The sequence below is a fragment of the Paramisgurnus dabryanus genome, chromosome 9 (genome assembly GCF_030506205.2).
Source record: "Paramisgurnus dabryanus chromosome 9, PD_genome_1.1, whole genome shotgun sequence".
NCBI lineage: Eukaryota > Metazoa > Chordata > Actinopteri > Cypriniformes > Cobitidae > Paramisgurnus > Paramisgurnus dabryanus.
The window spans coordinates 18,696,799-18,710,768 of record NC_133345.1 but is presented as its reverse complement, the minus strand read 5'-3'; the positions used below and the strand labels follow the sequence as shown (position 1 = coordinate 18,710,768).

The following is a 13,970-nucleotide window of genomic DNA, read 5'->3' as shown; positions in this document are numbered from 1 at the left end:
AAAACATTTGCATTGTTTACAAACAAGGACGCGTGATCTCACGTAATGGCGGATTTAACTGTTACATGCTGTACAGTGTTAGACACAGTTATTCACTTTCGTATCCTTCATGGCAACTTTGAGTAATGCTGCACTGCGGGATCTGCTGTAATATGATTCCATATATTGTTTACATGCAACGCAATTCCATAAATTGCACTTTACATGCAACATCGTTTTTTATGAGCACCGCGTTGTTTACACAGAGACGCAAGCTCGCGCACATGGACGCCATATGTGATGTGTTTTTAAAGTTCGAGTCTTTCAAACTCGTTTACAGAAACGCGTTTAAAACAGAAGCTAGACGATAAGGGGATGGGCATCTGAAAACAGTCATCTGAAAACAGGTTTTTATAATACTAATCACTGCAGATGTTTATCTGAGATGTTCTAAATTTAGTTTATGTACATGATAGTTTATCTGAATGTAGTGCTATCAGTGATATTTACCCATCAGTTATGTATGTAAGGGTATTTCTGTGGACAATTAATGCTAACAGCTGTTAATAACTCTCTTACGGTCTGCATCCCTCTTATCAGTACAGAATTATGAAGTAGAATAAAAAATATTCACACTTTTTGGACATAAAGTTATATGGTAACATGAGCCACATGAAGTTTACAGCTCTGTTGTTTATCAGTTTCTTATACAAGTTAAGTTTTTAGAGTTTGTTTCCAAATAAACTGAAAATGTCCTACTGACCTTCATTTCTATTTTGATTATATTGTTAACTTCTTAATAAACCTCAAACAAACATGTATACATTTATTTGTCCTCATTCTTTACTGTAGTTTCTTTTCACATTATGCAGCTCATTATGCGATTCTTTTGTTTGCTAGCGGTCAATCAATCCTTCTCGCATACGGCCTCTCTAAACAAAAATACAAGTCTTACAATTTTTAAATCAATATATTGTTTTATGTGAATGAGTAGGCAGGATGATTTTCACATCATTTTAAAGAAAAAACTGTTTAGAAAAGTCTTGTTAAAACATGTTTAGTATGGTTTTTGTCGACTTATATCAGTGACTTAAAAATGTAGTTTTATTTAAAACCACGCATAAACATTTTTCTCTCAAAAATACAAACATGTACATACATGTAGCTTATATAATATTTTAGCCCAGTTTGTGCTGAACGCAGTTTTATGAGACACTTGCCATTAATATGTTTAAAGCAACTGAAAAAAGACCAAATGTAAGAGCATGTCAGAACCTCTGACAGTGTCCCAAAATGGTCGGACGCCAGAGGGTTAAAGTGGAAAAAAGTTTTCTATTTACTTAGTTATTTTACTATTATTTTACTATTTTACCGGGCGAGTAGACGTCACAGTTACGTCACTGCAAGCTGTGCGCGCAATGTGGTGGCCGAAAAACAGTGGAAAAAATTACACAAGTGAAACAAGCAAGATAACTCACTAGAAAATGTCTTGTTGTGCTGTTGAGAGTCAGAATAGGAATACCAAAAAAGATGACCTTCATTTTTATAGAATACCATCGTCGAAGACACCATTTGAAGATAAACGTAGGTAGGGTTGTCAAGGTTCATGAAAAAAATCCGAACTGTTCGGTTCGCTTGTCTCGGTTCAGAGCGTGTGCGTCACACGGTTCGACGGTTCATGGCATGCGCAATGTATGTAGACTCATGCCCTGTATGTGACCTCAGATAGCATGTTTCCCTTTCGCAAATTGCGCGAAAGAAGGGGTGACTGGTGTGGAGAGTGAGTGCTGCAGGTCATGTTATGTGTAGAAATGGCAAGTGGGAGAGAAAAGGAAGTCTGCCTGGAGTTGGAGGATGCGCCATTTTGCTAGCGTGTGAAAGTTGCATGATCTTATTTCAGAAATTGCCCCTCAAAGTAATCAGGACAGAAGTGGTAAAAAGTGGACAAAAGAGACAGATTTAAATATTACAGGTGTAAAGGTTATGTTTCTCTCTCGTCCACAAATACTCTCTGCAGTATTTAAACAGCCTCTCAGTGATCAATCTTATAGCTACACTGAAGTTGACAGTTTGATAAATGCAAGTTATCTTTGTGTGCTATAAAGGCACATAAGTTCATGTAGATGGCAATACATATTCACTTTTTTTGCCAAATAAATGGAATTAAATCATCAATGTCTTCACTCTTGCTGTATCAAAATCTCACCTGGCTTTCCTCAGAGATGGTCCCAATAATGTGCTTTAAAGTCAAATTCAGTTTGTGCATGATAACATGATATAACTTGTTTTAAACTATATTCTAAGTTATGGAAAATTAATACATTAATAAGATAATACATTTCTATAATAAATAACAAGAACCGTACAGAACCGAGAACCGTGGCAATAAAACCGTGATACGAACCGAACAGAGGGTTTTGTGAACCGTGCCACCCCTAAACGTAGGTGTATATGGTTGCAATAAGCCCTTAAATGGACAGACTGGAGTGAAAAAATCATCTGGAAATCTATTAATAACTAGAAAAGACAATAATTAAAGATGTCATCCAGTATTCTGTCAAAGTCTGTTGCCTCTGTGTTTCTTATAGCGTTTTTGTTACATTTCTAATTTGGTAAATGGACTGCATTTATATAGCGCTTTCACAGACCAATGGCCATCCAAAGCGCTTAACAAATTTTCCTCACATTCACCTATTCACACACTCATTCATACACCGACGGCGGTTTCAGCCATGCAAGGCGCCATCCAGCTCGTTGGGAGCAGTTGGGGTTAGGTGTCTTGCTCAAGGACACCTCGACACTTGGTCAGGGAGATAAAAATATCTCCAAAATCAGTGTTTTTATACTGTAGCCGTATATGGCCTTCTAGTCCACAAGCATTCTTCACATCCTCAATGAGGTCTTTCACAGCATCGGGAATGTGCAGCTCCATTCTCATGCAATCATTTTCACTGACGATGACCAGCAAGCACACAGCTGTTTTTTCCGCCATGGTGTCCTGAGAGAAATTAGTAATGACAGTAGATGGACAGAGCAGAGACAGAAAACCAGAATGAAAGGGAGGGAGGGAGACGGAAATAGGGAGAGAAAGACCATAACATTTTTAGACAATTAGCAAAGTAAAGCCTAAACGTATAGGCCTATTCAAATTAGAAACGTGGCAAAAGGCTACAAAATAATTATGAAATATTAGAGCACATGCAAAGGCAGCTAGCCACATGAAATTCAATGTTGTCAGCACAAGACTAATATCATATGTACAAGAAAAATGAGTGCATGAAACTTAAATATTGAATTACCATTTGGACTCAAGAATTTTGTGTTGGATTTTAAGGGACAAAGACGTAATACCACTCGATAAATTCTGACCTTAAACATGGATTTATCTTTTCAAAGTAATGAGCCTCATTCCTCCAACTGTGTAGTTCACCAATGGTTATGGATCGTTCAGTTCATTTGGATTGAGTTTTATCTCCTTTATAGGGCTTATGAACTGAAGCCATGTCCCACAGTGTTCCCAGAGCCATGCAGCCAGCTTCTTGACAACAAAAAACAGTGTATCCTGGACAACAACCATTTGTGTAATCTCCGCAAATTCAGGCATCCCGGCCAATGAGCCATGTGGGACAATTGTCCCGTTCCTGTAGTTGAGGCTGTTGTAAGAAGCATTTTGAGTCAAGAACACGGCATCCAAGTCTGCGTATCTCCGCCTGGCGGATGTAATGTCCTCTTTCAAAACATCAAGGGGAACTGATGAACCATGTGCTACTTGTAAAGGTGATTTAGGTATGCTGTAGATGTTAAGCTGATGCACCATGGCAAATTGATGCCTTTCTCATAAAGAAAGCAGCACATTTTTGAAGCAACCTGTGTGTCCCACTACTCTTTTGAAGAAACTGTGCTTTGATTCGAAGCGTATGGTCCCTAGTTCAACTAATGCTTAGTTCACACTACATGATTTTAAGCCAGATTTAAGCCCGATTTGCAAATCGTCCGCTCGCCGACAGGTCGGGGTGTGATCGGGTGCAAATCGCGGGGGATTAGCGGGCGATCGACGTTCGCCAATCTGTTGGTATGAAAGAGCCAACAACGCATCAAAGACGCTCGCAGACGGCTCGCAGACGCGTCGCCGACACCAGAAAAATATCTAGCTTGTTAGATATCTGGAGCTGTCGCGCGACTCGACCTCCTATGATGTCACGAGCTACAGCCAATCCGACGAGGGGTTGACGTCACACGGAAAGATGAGCAGCATGTCACCAAGAAAACATTGAACTCAGGCATAAATGTCTGTATGACGTTTCACATATATTTACCACAACTGCGCTGAGAAAAAGAAACGGTGGAGAGAAATAGCAAACGCTGTAAAACAGCCAGGTAAGCAAATGTTATTATTACATTATCTAAATGTTATAGGGTAAAATGTAAATTAATTGGTCATATTTCCATATACATGCATATTATAGAAGCTAGCGTAATCCTATTTTTGGGATATGTCTGTAAAACATTATAAAGTGTATAATTCTTTTTACTGTAATTCTGTTTATTGTTATATATTGTGTATTAGAGGATATTCAGTTACATTACAATCTGCCTTTTGTACCAGTCGAAAGAGCTTGTAAAAGGAATAAATTCTCATATTTAGTTTGAATAGACAAATAAAATAAAGTGTGGAGGTAAATATTAACTGGAAACATTGCATTTATTTTTTGATTTTAGACTTTACTGTTGCACAAGTGGACTCACAAACAACTAGGGATACATTAACTTCATTTGGGAACCATGGCTTTGGAATTGAGGAATATTCAAGACCCAGTTCTCTTATCACATCTCAAAAGAAGCATAATGGTGATGCTATACAACGCCCAGGAGACTGACAGAAGCGGATCAATGTTGTCACCTGACCAACCTACCCTATGCATATCATGCATGACATGTGCGGTCCGGTCCCGATGTGTTTTTGTTTACAAACGATTGCCTTTACTATGTATTACATTTATCAATAAGGTGATTAAACTTGTTGAAGGGTTTAGATTGAATTTCCCAGTGCTGTTTCATGAAATAAATGGTCTATCGAAAGTAATACATTTAATGCAACAAAGTATAAAAGTATAAAACACATTGTCATATTTTACAAAAAACGCCAATATGAATAGTGCTTTATAGCCTTGCATTGTTGTTTGTGCAACTTGAAAACAATGTAGGACATTTGAATGTATATTATGTGGACAGACAAAATATACATTGTTAGAACACGTGCAGTGCACCAAATTAACACAATTAAACATTACAAAAATCCCTATGTAGAGCCCTTTTAAGGGCTGGGTGATATATAAATATCGTAATATAATTGTGTGTGATTGGCTGTTAGATTAATCCACATTGAGTAAAAATGTCCAGAGCTTATCATCACAATCCCCATAAATTTTTAGCATGATCAGATATGTTGAAGTTTAGCGCCGTAGTATAGAAACATTGTTAATGTTCTGTGAATAATGAGTGTGGATCAAGAAATAAAGTTAGTATAAGGCACTTAATTGCAACATGCAGATTGCCTTTATTTGTTACATTCCTGCACCTTTTGATTTGTATGCAATTAAAATTAATTGAATAATAACACAACAATAAACAGAATACTTAAAACAATGAAAAAGTGAACCACATTGTGTTCTTTACAAATACAGGACTTTAGAACACACAAGAAAACGAATGTCCTAAACTGACAACAACTGGCTTTAATCTGCTGTTTGCAGGGATAACTCTACATCAGTTCCTTTTAAAATGTGTTGAACTTGCCAATAAACACTACACGCTGGTGAGACAAAGTAGTCCCGCATCAGATTGCGTTGCACTTTTACTGTTGCCATACAATTGCGATGTGAGGTGGTGTTCATCGGTTGAAAAGCACCCGTCCCACTATTCTTCCATTGCCCATCAACCATGTTTTGGTCAGCAGTCTGCTACAGCTGGAGTGGTAGCAAGTACCCCAAAGCAATGTGGAAACTGCCACTTCCTTTCGAAGTCCACGGCTATGCCACTCTCCTTCCGTTGATGGTGTCTAAAACAATAGGACACACCAAATGTCACTGATTAAATTATTATATATTCAAGACTACATTTTCCAATGGATTTATTTGCATAGTTATATGTAGAACAAACACCTTGGGTCTCATTTATAAAACTGTGTGTAGGATCCTTACTAAAAGTCTATGTATGCACAAAAGCCAAAAATGGCATACGCCAAAAAATACAGACAAAGCAATGTTCCCTTTCTGCAAGTGTGCGTACATTAATTATCTTCTGATCCCACCATGCAAGCCTATTCTCCCATTAAGTTTTTTTTTTTAAAAGATCACAACATTTGTGTGGTAACTGGCGTACGCATGTTTCCAGAACTGTTTTGTGCATACGCATGCTTTATAAATGAGACCCCTTCTTACTTAATCCATATAAATAAGTATAAAGATAAACTAGGGACTAAACAACATGTAGAATAACAAATATTACAATATAAGGTTTGGAAGTAATTTTATATTTATTGCTGTGTTAACATAATTCATGTTTATACACAAAATACTTTAATATACACATAGTGTAAGCTCAGATAAAATTATGAAATTAATGTATACAGGCATGTATAGACATAAAAATAAATATTACTTGTGCTTTTCGGAACTATATCCCTGTTTCTAATAATAGTTTTTACTAAAATACTTTTATCAAAGACAGTCAACTGCCGATGTCCACAATGTTATGGCTGTTCTTTTTTTAAATGAAGTAGTAGATAGATAGATAGATAGATAGATAGATAGATAGATAGCTTTATATTTTGTAATAACCCTACCTTCAAGAAATCGTCCTTTATAACCTGGTACAGAACAGCTATCCAAAACTATTTGTGGGATGGTGCTGGTCCCCCATCCTGGACTTGAACCTGAGGGACTTGAACGTGTCACCTGCATGACACCAAAAAGTTCAAAAACATACCCAGACAGAAAAAAAACGTAATGACAACATTCAGTTCATATTCGTTTGAAATGAAATCACACAAACCTGTTGCATAGAATCGCAGGGTCAAAGACAAACGCTCTCCAAGTCATGCTTTGCGAAGCCTGTCCTATTCTATTTGAACGATAATTAAATCAAGAAACACAGCTTTTAAACACAGTAGACAACACGTTGATATTTTAAATGTGATCATAGCCAAACATAAGCATGCAGCTATATTTCCTATATAAACAAGCTGTACTCACCTCCAACTCTTAAATCCCTGCTGTCCTCGTGTGGTGTTGATCCACCTCTCCACATACACATCTCTTCATTTTTTTCTTTTGCGGCTTTGCATCGCGCAAACGGTTTGCAGCACGAATTTCTGTCTGAAGTCTATATATACAAACAAAAGTTTTGCGCGTCGTCTTCATTCTTCTTCTGTGGGTTTACTGGTGCGCGTGTTGTTTCGCGTCATTTCCGGTTTGTTTTATCGCGTGATTTTTCGTGACAAAACGTGGTTTGTGGACAAGATAGAATCGCCGGGTGATAGAGTTGTTCTCAACTCGTGTAGTGCGTTACCTCCTGTTGTGGGGCAGTCACGTTATGTCGTGTGGTGTGAACTGATCAACAACGTGAACACTCCTGATTTCACAGAGAGCAAGTCATGTAGTGTGAACCGCACAGTTCGGACCAACGTTTTAAAGTCATGTAGTCTGTACGAGCCTTAAAGGTCCCAACTCACAAGGTAACTGAGTGTAGTGCTGCAAAAAATTATGTTTCGGCAAGAAGTCTTAGTCAGGGAAAACCTCCTTAAATCTGACTTGGTGTTCTGTGATCTTAAAGCTTAAGTATGCAATGGATTCCTCAGTTTGCACGGGAGAAACAACAAAGTCCACAATGTCCTTCAAATCTGAGAGTAGTTGCCAGGCTGGTTCTCCTGCAGGCACGGTCTGTCCGACTAATAGAGGAAGAAATCTGATTAAACAAATTTTCATGGCAGTTACCCCCAACTCTTTTCCTGGAAGCAAACGTCACTGGAACAGCATGGGGGCGATTTGTTTTATCAGTCCATTGGTAAGGAAAATCTCCTATTACCTTATAAAGACATGACAAAGTCAAATATTTTTTGGAAATGAAAACATAAGGCAATTTCGAAAGGAGCTATTCCCTCAAATAAGTCATGATTGATGTCAGGGGGGAAACCAGTAGTTACATCAAAGTTAAGTTTTTCTGACAGAACACACAGCCTTGACAGCACAATAGCTGTTCAAACCATTGTCTTTAATGGTCTGAAGATGACCTGTGTGAGTGTCTTGAGTTCTAAGAGGGAAACTAACAGTCTCAACTTTCTGACAGTCTAACCTACTAGCTGTACAAAATCTGCTAAAGTAACTGCCAGAAAAGCTCTCCACACAGTAAAATTTGCAGTGTTAAATTAACTCTTATAGAGTTGAAATTAACACTGTGCCCGAGTGTATTTGGTCCCACTCAGAATTGGTGATAAACTAACTCTAGACATAGTGTTAAATTTTTTGAGTAAAATTAACTCTATTTTTTTTAGTAGAAATGTAACACTAATCAACACCGAACAGTGTTACAACAATTAACACTGCTGATTATAACCATAGTCAAAAGCATGTATTCTGCCAGCAAGATCATTAGCACTCAGAAAATGAAGCTGAATGTACTGCAGAACAAGTTTAACCTCTAACTGTGCAACTCCTTCTAGAACGTTGTGCATTATATCCACTGAAAAATTGTTGCCAGTGTTGAAATATTTGAGAGAATTTAACAAACACACCCGTTTAACACCATAAATGTGAGGTAATGAAGAGTCAGTCTGTATTGTCTCACAGTGCAAAGAATGCATTTCAGTAGTTCGAAGTACAACTTCTGGGTTATCTTTACAGAACACAGATTGGAAGCAATCTTTTTCAAGGAGACAGAAACGACAGCAATATCGAGCCCCAAATGACTCAAGGAACCCAAACAAGCCATGTAAGCCAAGATTATACCCAGTGACTTGAACAATCGTACCCCTAATACAATTTCCAGATACTGGATTCTGAACCCCTCCTGCTGTCAAATCGTGTTCCAAGAACTATTTCTCTTGGTTCAACAGTTCCCCATTTTTCTGTAAACAATGTCTTTCTTTTGGCATCAGAATTTAACAACGTAAATGGGTTTTTAGTTCCTCAAAAGAATTATTTTCCTTTTAGTACCAGTGTCCTGTGAAGATAGACAGAGCAAAGCTGCATCCTTAGCCTGACTATGAATTTCAGAAACAACTTCTTCCATAGATGAAACAAAACTATTTATAGCAGACTGACTTAATCCAGCAACGTTTAGTTGGGCAACAGCAGACGCACACATATCGAAAGTGCTCTTATTTGACTTTAACAACGCAGATGTTGTGGCCACTTCTCCAGCATTGCTAACCTGATCAAATGTTGCAGAACTACTCTCTGCATCTGCCACTGCAGTGTCCAAGTTGTCAATGATGTCAAAACTCTGGTCACTTTCTTCGGCATGTTTTATGTGTAGTTGTTTCCGAAAACCTGAAAAACTACCAAACACTGACCCACATCCTGACTCTGCACATTTAAGGTGAAGATTCTTTCCAGGAACAAAACCATGAACTAATCTGAAGTGCCTAACAAGTAATTTTGAACCATTGAACTCGGCCTGACAAGCAAAACACTTCATCTGGTCTGAATACCTTAAGCCACCTAGCTAAGAAGCCTTGCTCTAACCTCCGCAACACGAGGACTCTTTTACTTTGCCAACATCTATGTTGTACACAGTTGTCTGAATGAAAGTGTACATGTTGTGTAACATAGTGTTGTAATTAGTGCCAAATACAAAGTGTGCCTTAACCAGTTCATCAAAGGCACCAAGAGAAGAGGTTGACTTGCACGGAATGGCATGCTGATCAAGAAGGATGAAGTACTGATGAACTGTGTTCTTCTGAGGTCCCACAGCCAAGAGATAGGGTTGGTCACTCCCAGTGATGTTTCAAAGATGCTCTTCAATGTTTGTTCCACTCTGACAACCAAACAAAAAACGAACCTTCTTGAAGACAACAAGATGCCACTCTGCTTGAGAAGCAGACACCTTTCCTGGCCTTTTCCTGCCTTGAGCAGAAGGTCGGATCAAATGCAAAAGCAGTAGTATGGAGGAGAGATCACTGTCCCAAACTGTTTAGACACAAGTTAGCAATAATGAAAATTAATTAACAGTACAAAAAAATGCATTCTACCATAATGGTCCTTTAAGTGTTAATCATGATAATAACTATTACTGAACAAATTCTGCAATGTTTAAATTAACCTTAAATATCTTACCAAAATTAGCACTCTCTTCAGAGTCATCAGTGGGATGTTCAGCAGTTCTTGCATATAACTGGTCGTTGGAAGATTTTAGCAATGCTGAATAACCTTTTTCTTGAACATGGTTGGTCGCCTCTCCAGCAGTTTAACTGACACTGCTCCCCCAAACATCAGAACGAAGTCTTGTTCAATCTAACAAGTGGACAAAAAAGTGACCTACAGATGTGGCCTTTAAAAACGCACGTTTTCTCCCGCGGCATTCGCCAAATCGTCTCGCGGAGTCTCGCAGAATTCTGCAAGTGTTTTCGGGGGGGCTACTTTGCCTTTTCCCTTAATGTGTTTCGCTTCACAGAAAATCCACCAGGTGGCGCATAAAAAACTAATTTTTTATATGCGTTGTCACTGCGGTTGTTTCCAGAAGTTAATAAGGGCATTGCTGAATATTTAACATTGTTATTAAAACAGCAAAGAGACGTCAACCCCTTCTTGCCAGCATAACAGCGCATACATCTATTAAGATGACTGTACTAAGTGCAACAGAGAATTTAGTGTGAGCCTAATACACTTAACTCTATTTACAATGAATATCTTAATTATTTGTGTTGTCGAATTTTGACAACGTTTCATTGTTTTTTCATAATATTAATAATTATGTCAGTTTTTCTAAAAGTATTAATATTTTAAAGAGATTCATGTGGTATAAAAATACATGTTTTAAAGTTAAAAATGTTGTAAAAATATATTAGTATTATTGTTCTTAATATATTAAGAACAATAATATGACACATGTATATTGCGCTAAAATGCTTTACATATGGAAAGAGGAATTCTACTCAACCACCACCAATAAAGTTTAAAAATTATTATTAACATTTCGACTTGCTCTCGCGGTACTTTGATGTCTTCGTTGCCGAACTGTCTGCGCAGCGCCACATAAAAAACGCCCTTTGACTCTTTAAGGCAAAGTACCAGCAACATGAGAAGTGGTGGCACGCAAAAGAAAGTGAAGGTACGCAGTACGATAAAATATAAAGTGTGAGGAACTGCGAGCACTGGTTTAGTTATTTACATCCTGTGTTGCTCTTTCACCATTGTGCACCCGCGCACTCGCTCTGTAGTTTGTAGCTCGCGCTCCGGCTTCTGTAAACAATGGCCGTTTCTCAATACCAAGTAGGGGAGAGTGGGACAAAGTAAACCAGTGGGTAAGTTGACCCACCCCCTTTATCTAGGCAACCATACAGATTTGTAGCCGTGTGACCACAAATACAGGTAGCAACCATAATTTATATTTGGCTATGTTAAAGAGAAGGACAAATTAAAGAGTTATGATTAAAGTATGATTTTTTTTACAAAAACAGTTTTTATCATATCAAAGTAAAATTTATACATACCAGGTATAATGGCTGTTATATCAAAGTAGATTTATCCAGGTCTAAATATTTATACCATAAATATTGGTGATAGGCTAATGTATAAAACCATGTGAATGATTTAGCTAAAGATTAGCCTTAATTACTAAGCTAGGCAGTTTCCCAAAACGGTGGCTGTGGGGCAAAGTGAACCAGATGGGGTAAACTGAACCAGGGGTTCAACCCCACCATGAGGCACTGAAACCATTGAATATGTTTCATTAAAAAAATCTTTCTGTGTAGTTTCTGAACGTAGACATTACAATATTAATTAATTTTTATTTTATGCATTTGGCGTTTTGCAGGTCCATACTGAAAAAAACAAACTTACCACTCAGAAACGTCCATTGACAATCTCCAAACAATAAGTTGTTCCTCAAAATCTGTATTTTCATCTGATACGGACTCAAACATGAGTGGATGACATCAGAGTACCACGAGAGTTCAAAACCAACCTCCTCCGCTTTATTTCTCGCGGTACTCTGATGTCATCTGCTTGTCGGCTCTTGCGGTGCTGCGTAAAGTTGACCACACCTAAAAAATGTACTGCTAAACTCGACAGAAATGCTCTGTATATACCAGCACCTCCTTTGTTAATTGTATAGCAGGAAAAGTTCTATTTTACTTCTCAGCGTGAAAAAAGCTTACAAGGTTTGGTGTGTGAGCTTGTGAACTGACAGAAATGCGTGTGTCTCATGGTGAATGCGTGGGACTTGAGAGCCCAGGTTATATCAACATATGTCAAATTAAGTTACCCGATATCCACTTAATTTTATAAGTTATTAATATTCATTTAAAATAGAAAAAGAAAACTTCGGCAATGAAATGTTTGCCAAAAAGCATGCATTTGTATGACATCAAAGTCTATCACCTAAACATCGATAATCCTTGTCATGTTACTTCAATATGATACAGGATATGCTCAGCATGAAGTCGAGCACACACATTGTCGTCAGTATGGCCTACATGAAACACGACTGCCCTCTACAGGTTTTTGTATTTCCTGCGTCCCCCACCGAACCCCCCTTCTGCGGGATCTCACAGAATTTCGGAAGTGCTCGCGGCATTCTGCTCTCAGAGACGCGCATTTTTAAAGGCCACATCTGTAATTACCTAAAATATGTCTCTGTGAGAACAAGTCAACTTATTATTAAATAGAAACCTATTTAAGCACTGAATCACTTTTTATACATCAGAAATACATTTATAAAAATTGCTCAAAATTATTATGAACGCATACCAAGCCTTTAATGTCTTTAAAACGTGGAAAGACTGTCAGTATATTGTTCGAGTGCACAGGGTCAAGAACCATCCCACGGCGATAGTTCAATTCAATTCAATTCAATTCAATTTTATTTATATAGCGCTTTTCACAAAAGTCAATTGTGTCAAAGCAGCTTTACATAAATAGAAGCAGTGAAAAGCACAGAAAACGACAGATAGCACAACAGAATACATGATAGCATGAGCAGTTAAATTTGCTGCGGCTATGACTCAATATTATAATTGCACGTATTACTAAAGCAACGTATTGAAGTTACCCAAAAAGGCTGCCTCCCTGGGGTGAAAAACCCCCTAGGAGAAAAAAAACCCCGGGCTTTTATCCGAGGAAAAATAAGTCCTAGGAGGGAAAAACCCTTGGGAAAACGTAAACGGAGATTAAGCGGTTCTGCCGGTGATCGTTGGTCAGGTATCAGCTGGGCATAACGTTGAAGGACGGCCAGTAGATCAGAGGTGTGCCGACTTTCACATCTACCGGGACTGGGTCTGTTTGTCTCGTCCTCGGGTCGAGGATGAGACAGGGAGAGAAAAACAAAATCGTATTAGCGTAGCAGCCGTTCATATGTATTGAAGTGTCACACAGTGATGTGGTTTAACTCAGCTTAGTTCCAGACAGACTAAATATTGCGGCATAATTATGTTATCCACAGTTGAGGATTTAGCAAATTGGGGGCCCAATGCGAGGGTATTTATGGTAAATAAGGGTCACCTTCCGATCTTTAAGAGAAAATGAAACCTGACGACCCGTTTGACTAAGGCCTAAAGCCCCACTGTCGTCGTTAATGCAGGTTCAGTGGCAAACGGGTCTATATTGTATACCATTTACAGGACCAGGAGAAGACGCCAAAAAACATCGCAACCCGACCATACGTGTTAACCCGTTTGACTAAGGCCAGAAGCCCCACTGTCGTCGTTAATGCAGGTTCAGTGGCAAACGGGTCTGTATGGCATACTATTCATAAGACTTACGATAGCGCCAAAA

General features: G+C 38.3%; 1 long non-coding RNA gene across 1 annotated transcript; it reads right to left on the bottom strand.

Annotated features, from left to right (window-relative positions):
* Positions 1 to 5,050: 5,050 nt before the first annotated feature.
* On the bottom strand, positions 5,051 to 7,698 carry LOC135746447 (uncharacterized). Its single transcript, XR_010531570.2, has 4 exons — positions 7,233 to 7,698; positions 7,033 to 7,101; positions 6,824 to 6,935; positions 5,051 to 6,037 (listed from the first exon to the last, which is right to left on the bottom strand). It is a non-coding gene; the product is annotated as an uncharacterized lncRNA (long non-coding RNA).
* Between the last annotated feature and the right edge of the window lie 6,272 nt (positions 7,699 to 13,970).